The following is an 8,696-nucleotide window of genomic DNA, read 5'->3' as shown; positions in this document are numbered from 1 at the left end:
ACTTATTCATGAAATTAATGAAAAACTAGACAACAATTCCAAACAACTTAATGAAAAATATGACAACCTAAATGAAAAATGAGACAACAATTCCAAACAGTTGAATGAAAAACTAGACAACAATTCCAGACAGCTTAGTGAACAGATTACAGCCGTTGCCGCGCAATGTCATGATACTAAAGAACAGTTACGTGAGGAAATTGAGGCTTGTGCTAGGAAAAGTAGTGAAGAAATCAGATCTGTTGCTCAAGAATTAAGGGATATGCAAACAGCTACAACAGAATCACTTAGAGGAGAAATTAGTGCAGTCGGTAAACAATGCTCTGAAAAAGCAACACAGTTACGCGACGAGTTTAAATTGATGACAGCAGAACTTTAGTGCACACTGGATGCAAAAATAGACGCGAAATTCGATCAACAGAACAGTCAAATTGACGAACGTTTTAATCACCACCTACAAAACAGTGAAACGCGTTTCCGTAAATTCATACAGGAACAAAATAAAGTAAAAAGACAAGTCATGGAAACAATCACCGCACAGAGACAGGAAGATAAACGTAAATTGTTTGCGAAAGCAAAAACATACGTAGACAATAATATTGCTACAGTATCGGACGAAATTAATACCATTAAACAGTTGAACACAGAATTGCGTGATGAAATTTCTGATCTTAAATCAAAAACAGATACACATACAGTAGATATTCAGACAGTGGCAGACAGACTCGAACAATTAGAACTAACACAGGATTCCGATGACATCAAAGCTGATGTTAAAAAACTGAACGAAACCACACGTAAAATACAAAAACAAATTAATGCTTGTGACACTAACAACGATGATCAGGTAAAAATACTGACTGAAAAATATGATGAATTGGCCAGTCGTATTCATGTTATTGAAAGTAATAATGATAGCAAATCAGACGGTACTTCACCGATTTCGTTTAACCAAACACCTGAATTCCAAAATCTACAGCAGACAATTAGTGAGATAGATTCGTCTAATAATACATTACGTAGAAAATTGTCAAGTTTACAGCAAGAGGTAACAGAGATAAAAAATAGTTCAGTTAATAACACGTCACAGCATACGGCGAATTCCGAACATTTCTCACATTCGTACAGTCAGTGTAACTTAAGCAATTTACAGAGACTACGCGACTTAAAATCCAAAATGACACGCGACTTAAAATCCGAAAAGCTACGCGACTTAAAATCCGAAAAGATACAGACAAACAGATTGTTATGTAATCGTGAACCTGTTCACGCATTCAGTGACGAGAACGTTGATTATATACATTTTCTATCCGTGAGAAAATCTAAGGTATTTGAAAATGACAGAGCACAGGTACACGCTTTGAACTGGATACGACAATTTATTTTTGTACTTTCACCAGCTTGGTCTGTAACGCAGAAACTAGCTTTGAACTGGATACGACAATATGCTCTTGAATTTTTGCCAACATTTCGTGTAATGCAGAAACTACAATTAGCATGGATACAGCAATTTATTTTTGAATTTTCACCGGCATTGCCTGTAACACAAAAGCTGAAATTTATTTGTAACGCGTAATTGACCTCAGGGGATTCATTACGCTTTAATGAGTGTGTGCCGTAGCGTGCACAGGGCCCCGAGCCATAGTAGTGCTGTTTCATCTTTAGTTTTCTGCACTGCTGCCTTCTCTTCTACTATCCTTTATATCTATCAAAACAGCTCTTTAACTATTGCTCTACCTAGGATTAAGAACAGTGTAAAGAAAACCCGATATGACAAGTTTTTACCGAAAGTGACAATTTTCATTAGACGCTCCAGGAATGACAACCACGAGAACTTTAATATCAGAGAAAATTTTAATCATCAGTATGTGTAAAATTATCAGTAACAGAAAACGCATTTTTATAACAATAGAGGTTTTTCCCAACAACAGCAACGAAACCAACCGGTTAGCATACCTAACCAACAATGTAATGTACAAGGTCAACCAAGCTTTAATGTTTCGCCGCGTACACGTATAGTCTCAGCTCCAACAAATAGTAACGCACAGCAACAAGGAAATAACTATGTACAGAAAACACATCATTTTAACTCCTAACGCAATGCACCGTATAGAAATGACTATAATGACAAACGTAAAAATAATGAGCACAATTTTCAGCGTACATTTAATAACAGTAGGTCTTATGAGCAGCAGAATCATCCACAACGACAGACTATCATGAATGAACCAGACAATAGGTACAGAACGTAATACGTCAGGAAGAAATAATAGAACAGTACAAATAGTTGAAATGCCACAGAATCCTCCTGATAATAATAACACGTCAGATAGAATTTGATTAAATACAGTACAGGTTGTATATTCCAGTAACGCAAGCAATACTTTTGATACGCAGAATCTTGTTTACGAGAATGTTATTTGAAACATGCTTTGCTGAATGCACCACTTTTATCGCATCCAGATCTTACTAGAAATTTTTCTATTGCCACCGACAGTTCGAACACCGCTTTAGGCATACATATTTTTCAGGAAATTGAAGAAGATGGCTCTACAGTAATTAAAAACATCGCATTTGCAAGTCGCATTTTGTCACCTGCTGAGCGCAATTATTCTGTTACTGAACTTGAAACATTATGTGTTGTTTGGGCTTTTACCAGATTTCGGCATTTTCTTTATGGAAGACATACAACCGTTTACACAGACCACAGAGCGATACAATTTTTACTTTCTGCTAAATTTACTCACGACAGATTAAGCAGATGGAAACTCTATTTGCAGGAATTTAATTTTACAATTGTTCACATTCCCGGCACACAAAATGTTGTGGCAGACGCACTATCTCGTTCTCTTAGCAACAATCAGCAAGACATCGCAACCAACTTCTGCAAAGCAAATTTCAGCGTCATGTACATTCAACAAGTTGCATTTGAAAATTTCATTTCGTCGTCATTACAAGACATAGCACAAGAGCAGAGTAAAGGCAACGTATGGAAAGAGATTAAACACCTTTGGCAAGATAGAAATAATGTTACCATTAGAAACCATTACACTGTACGCAATGACATTCTGTTTCGCCGCTCTCATCCTGACAGCAACAATTGGTTATTATGCATTCCTAACGAACTTGTTAACAAATTAATCTGGTATACTCATTCAAGTTACGCACATTACGGAGCCAGAAAATGTTTTCTTATACTGAGACAGAACTGTTATTTTTCCAACATGGAGAAGCGTATTCGACGAGTTTTAGCGTCATGTAAAATCTGCCAGAAAGCCAAATCAGACACGACTTCACATATTCCTCCATTACATCCCATTGTACCTATTAAATTGAGACATATGGCCCCTGTAGACATTTTTGGTCCGATTCCCAGAACTAATAGAGGTTTTTGCTACATCTTTGTCGCTGTTGAACTCACTTCAAAATTTGTTACCTTCACTCCGTTACGCAAAGCTACTGCTAAAACTGTTTCGAAAGCATTTGTAAAACATTTTTTATTTCATGTAGGGCATGTGTTGAAAGTAATTTCCGACAATGGATCACAGTTTCGATCTGCTATATGGACACGTATGTTACGAGCTAGAAATATTTCTCCGATCTACATATCCAGGTACCATGCTTCTTCGAACCCTTGTGAACGATTAATGAAAGAAATTGATAAACTGTGTAGAATATACTGCCATAAAAGACATATTGATTGGGACACACACATACTCTCATTCCAGGATGTAATTAATTCCATACCAAACGAATCCACTATGCTATCTCCGTCTGTTATACTGAAAAATGTTGTACCACCTAACAAAATTAAAGAATTAGTAAACTTTCCTACATCTCGTCGACTACGACACCATGAAATAATTGACATTGCGCTGAACAACATCAAACGTGCCGCAGAGCGCCGGAGAAGACAGCAAAAACAGGTTTGTACACGCCGTGACTTTCACATTGGACAGACGTACACACTATTTATCCGATAGAGTAAAAGGTAGGTGCAGTAAATTTGAACTTCTATCGGATTCGCAGCATTCCTCACCCCAATGTTGTACACGTCGAAACTTTGAGAACCAGAAAAACCAAAGGAAACCACCACATATCGAATATCAAACCTTTTATTGAATGAAGATACTTTATGATTTAACATGCTGTAATGCCATTTGCTAATTTTTATGACCACTTATGTAATTATATTCACATGAATACTTACTGATGATTGTCGTATTTTTTCTTGGCAAGTGCCCGGCAAGGTAAAGTTAGCAGGTCGCTCTTCTTGTCGTTTCCCATCAGACCGTGCATATTTTTCCAGATGAACTTACACATTTTATGACCATTTATGCAATTATATTTATGTGACTACTTACTGATGATTGTCGTATTTTTCTTGGCAAGTGCCCGGCAAGGTAAGGTTAGCAGGTCGCTCTTCTTGTCGTTACACATCAGGCCGTGCACATTTTTCCAGATAAACTTACGTATCTTATGAATAATTATGCAATTTTATCTAGTGACATATTAATTTCGTTAAATTCTCTCTCCATTAATGTCTTTAATTCTCGCCTCTATTAACTACACAACATACAAGCTGAACAAAAAGAAAGTCACATTTCTTGTCATCATTTTTTATGTATGTACGATTGTTTTCCTATTTTGTTTGTATGCACTATGAAATAGTTAAGATATAGCAAACACCAGTTGACTTTGACATTTTTGCCTTATGATATCTCAACATCGTGACTACTTTACTTTTTTTTTGCTGCTACATTGTGATACACTGGGTACATTTTTGCTCTGAACACTATGTTTTTGACATATTACGTTTACTGTCATGCTATGCTGTATGCTCAATTATGCTACTATCAACCAGGTTTTATCTAATGGGTATATGAATTAAATGCAAGACATTAATCTTTGTTCATCATTTTCAGAAAGAAATGACGTATAAAGAAATAAATTAAACAGAAATGGCAATTTCACCTTCGGAATGAACGAAAGAGGATGCAATACTTCGTGATGAAGAGTAAATGGATCAGAATTAACAAGCATTAACAAGAATATACTATACACATCGTAGAATAGCAGTCTTAGCTAATTTTTTCTTTCAGAATACAAGGCGATTGATGCAGGCTGTCAGACAGAACTACATATCTTAGTTTTCGTGATGAAATATGCTACAAATAAGGAATAGTTGTGTAATGAGTAATGAAGTGACTTTTTTTTGCAGATGATAATGAATGGTGATGAATAATGATGAAGAATATGCTACTATGAATAATGAAGTTTTTCTTTACAGGTGATGATACTAATGGAGTTATGGTGATATGGATAATGAAGTTTTTCTTTGCAGATGAAAATAATGATGAAGTTTATATATTTGTTGTTAGTTAAGAGATGCTATGTAGTTATTTAAGTATTAGTTGCAGTTCGTTTTGACAGTATGTGTTATATTGCATTATGATGACTGAAGGTTTTGGAAAGGACAGCTAGGGAACACTTTTTTTTATATATACACATTTCACTACCTGTTAATTCGAAGTTCACTACTTTTCAGCATAAAATGCGTTTCTTCTTTCAGTTTAATAATCCATTTTTGTATTTTGCAGGAGAAATTATTTATGAAATTAATGTGCTATAAGCAGTTGTTCATTAAACCTATGTCATTTATGCATGTGATTACATATACTCTACTTGTTTCATAATCTTGCTACAGCTGACTCATGACGAATGACGTTACACATCTTCATTTGCAGCAACGACTCAAAAGCAAATATTTTCATTATTCAGTAATTACCCAACGCAATGCATTGCTTAAATATATATATATATATATATATATATATATATATATATATATATATATATATATATATAATGCTTTGTAATTAGGCAATGAGTGCCAATGTTCTCTGTAAAACGATATATGAACATTATTCTGTAATACTATGTCATTTATTAGCTCCTGTTTTCAATGATGACCTCTGATGCTTTGTAATTAGGCAATGAGTGCCAATGTTCTCTGTAAAACGATTTATGTACATTATTCTGTAATACTATGTCATTTATTAGCTCTTGTTTTCAATGATGACCTCTGATGGTTTGTAATTAGGCAATGAGTGCCAATGTTCTCTGTAAAACGACTCATGAACATTATTCTGTAATACTATGTCATTTATTAGCTCCTGTTTTCAATGATGACCTCTGATGGTTTATAATTAGGCAATGAGTGCAAATGTTCTCTGTAAAACGACTCATGAACATTATTCTGTAATACTATGTCATTTATTAGCTCCTGTTTACAATGATGACCTCTGATGGTTTAAAATTAGGCAATGAGTGCAAATGTTCTCTGTAAAACGACTCATGAACCTTATTCTGTAATACTATGTCATTTATTAGCTCCTGTTTTCAAAGATGACCTCTGATGGTTTATAATTAGGCAATGAGTGCAAATGTTCTCTGTAAAACGACTCATGAACCTTATTCTGTAATACTATGTCATTTATTAGCTCCTGTTTTCAAAGATGACCTCTGATGGTTTATAATTAGGCAATGAGTGCAAATGTTCTCTGTAAAACGACTCATGAACATTATTCTGTAATACTATGTCATTTATTAGCTCCTGTTTTCAATGATGACTTCTGATGGTTTATAATTAGGCAATGAGTGCCAATGATCTCTGTAAAACGACTCATGAACATTATTCTGTAACACTATGGCATTTATTAGCTCCTGTTTTCAATGATTACCTGTGATGGTTTATAATTAGGCAATGAGTGCCAATGTTCTCTGTAAAACGACTCATGAACATTATTCTGTAATACTATATACATGGTACAGAAATGTTCAATAACTGGGCAATGAGTGCCACCAACTATTAGCGTAATTCTCAATGAAGACTAGTATGTGACTTAATGTCCTTCACCTTCTGACCTAATTACCTGAAATTACTGCAATATCCGTTTGTCCCGTATATCCTCATGATCATGGAGCACTATATTTGGTTTTTGCACTAATTCTACGTTGGTGTACCTTACAAGAACATGGTGTTGACACGACATGCTGTCCACCACCGTGAGCGATGGAGATGCTATTATGGTCCCACTATTTGGTGTACCTAATGTACTACCAAAAAGATAACATGGAATAATACTACGACATTTCAGTGTCTTGGCTACGCTGATTAATACTTCTGGGAAAAGAACTTCAGATTGTCTCACTTGGTGTTGTGCTTCTGTAGAAAGATATGGACTTTCAGTGCAGCTTCGTGCAACCTAAAGTGCTACAACCATGATGCAATCCTTCCCTTTCCTATCCTAATTCTTGTAACGTAGTGAATATCATTTTTGCTAACATGATTTGTATTCATGACCTATACATTTTTGTGATTTGCTGATATGTTTTGTACTACAGTGCGTGAGCACCTTTGCCATTTGTGATTATGTTTTGTACTCATTGTATATACATTTGTCTTTGCTTGATATCTTCTGTACTCAGTGCGTGTGCACTATATATTTATTTCATGTTCTGCACCTATATACACTCCTGGAAATGGAAAAAAGAACACATTGACACCGGTGTGTCAGACCCACCATACTTGCTCCGGACACTGCGAGAGGGCTGTACAAGCAATGATCACACGCACGGCACAGCGGACACACCAGGAACCGCGGTGTTGGCCGTCGAATGGCGCTAGCTGCGCAGCATTTGTGCACCGCCGCCGTCAGTGTCAGCCAGTTTGCCGTGGCATACGGAGCTCCATCGCAGTCTTTAACACTGGTAGCATGCCGCGACAGCGTGGACGTGAACCGTATGTGCAGTTGACGGACTTTGAGCGAGGGCGTATAGTGGGCATGCGGGAGGCCGGGTGGACGTACCGCCGAATTGCTCAACACGTGGGGCGTGAGGTCTCCACAGTACATCGATGTTGTCGCCAGTGGTCGGCGGAAGGTGCACGTGCCCGTCGACCTGGGACCGGACCGCAGCGACGCACGGATGCACGCCAAGACCGTAGGATCCTACGCAGTGCCGTAGGGGACCGCACCGCCAATTCCCAGCAAATTAGGGACACTGTTGCTCCTGGGGTATCGGCGAGGACCATTCGCAACCGTCTCCATGAAGCTGGGCTACGGTCCCGCACACCGTTAGGCCGTCTTCCGCTCACGCCCCAACATCGTGCAGCCCGCCTCCAGTGGTGTCGCGACAGGCGTGAATGGAGGGACGAATGGAGACGTGTCGTCTTCAGCGATGAGAGTCGCTTCTGCCTTGGTGCCAATGATGGTCGTATGCGTGTTTGGCGCCGTGCAGGTGAGCGCCACAATCAGGACTGCATACGACCGAGGCACACAGGGCCAACACCCGGCATCATGGTGTGGGGAGCGATCTCCTACACTGGCCGTACACCACTGGTGATCGTCGAGGGGACACTGAATAGTACACGGTACATCCAAACCGTCATCGAACCCATCGTTCTACCATTCCTAGACCGGCAAGGGAACTTGCTGTTCCAACAGGACCCCCCATTGAGCATGTTTGGGACTGGGTGAAGCGTCGTCTCACGCGGTCTGCACGTCCAGCACGAACGCTGGTCCAACTGAGGCGCCAGGTGGAAATGGCATGGCAAGCCGTTCCACAGGACTACATCCAGCATCTCTACGATCGTCTCCATGGGAGAATAGCAGCCTGCATTGCTGCGAAAGGTG

This window comes from Schistocerca nitens, chromosome 10, assembly GCF_023898315.1.
Source record: "Schistocerca nitens isolate TAMUIC-IGC-003100 chromosome 10, iqSchNite1.1, whole genome shotgun sequence".
Lineage (NCBI taxonomy): Eukaryota > Metazoa > Arthropoda > Insecta > Orthoptera > Acrididae > Schistocerca > Schistocerca nitens.
Note: the sequence above shows the minus strand (reverse complement) of the source record.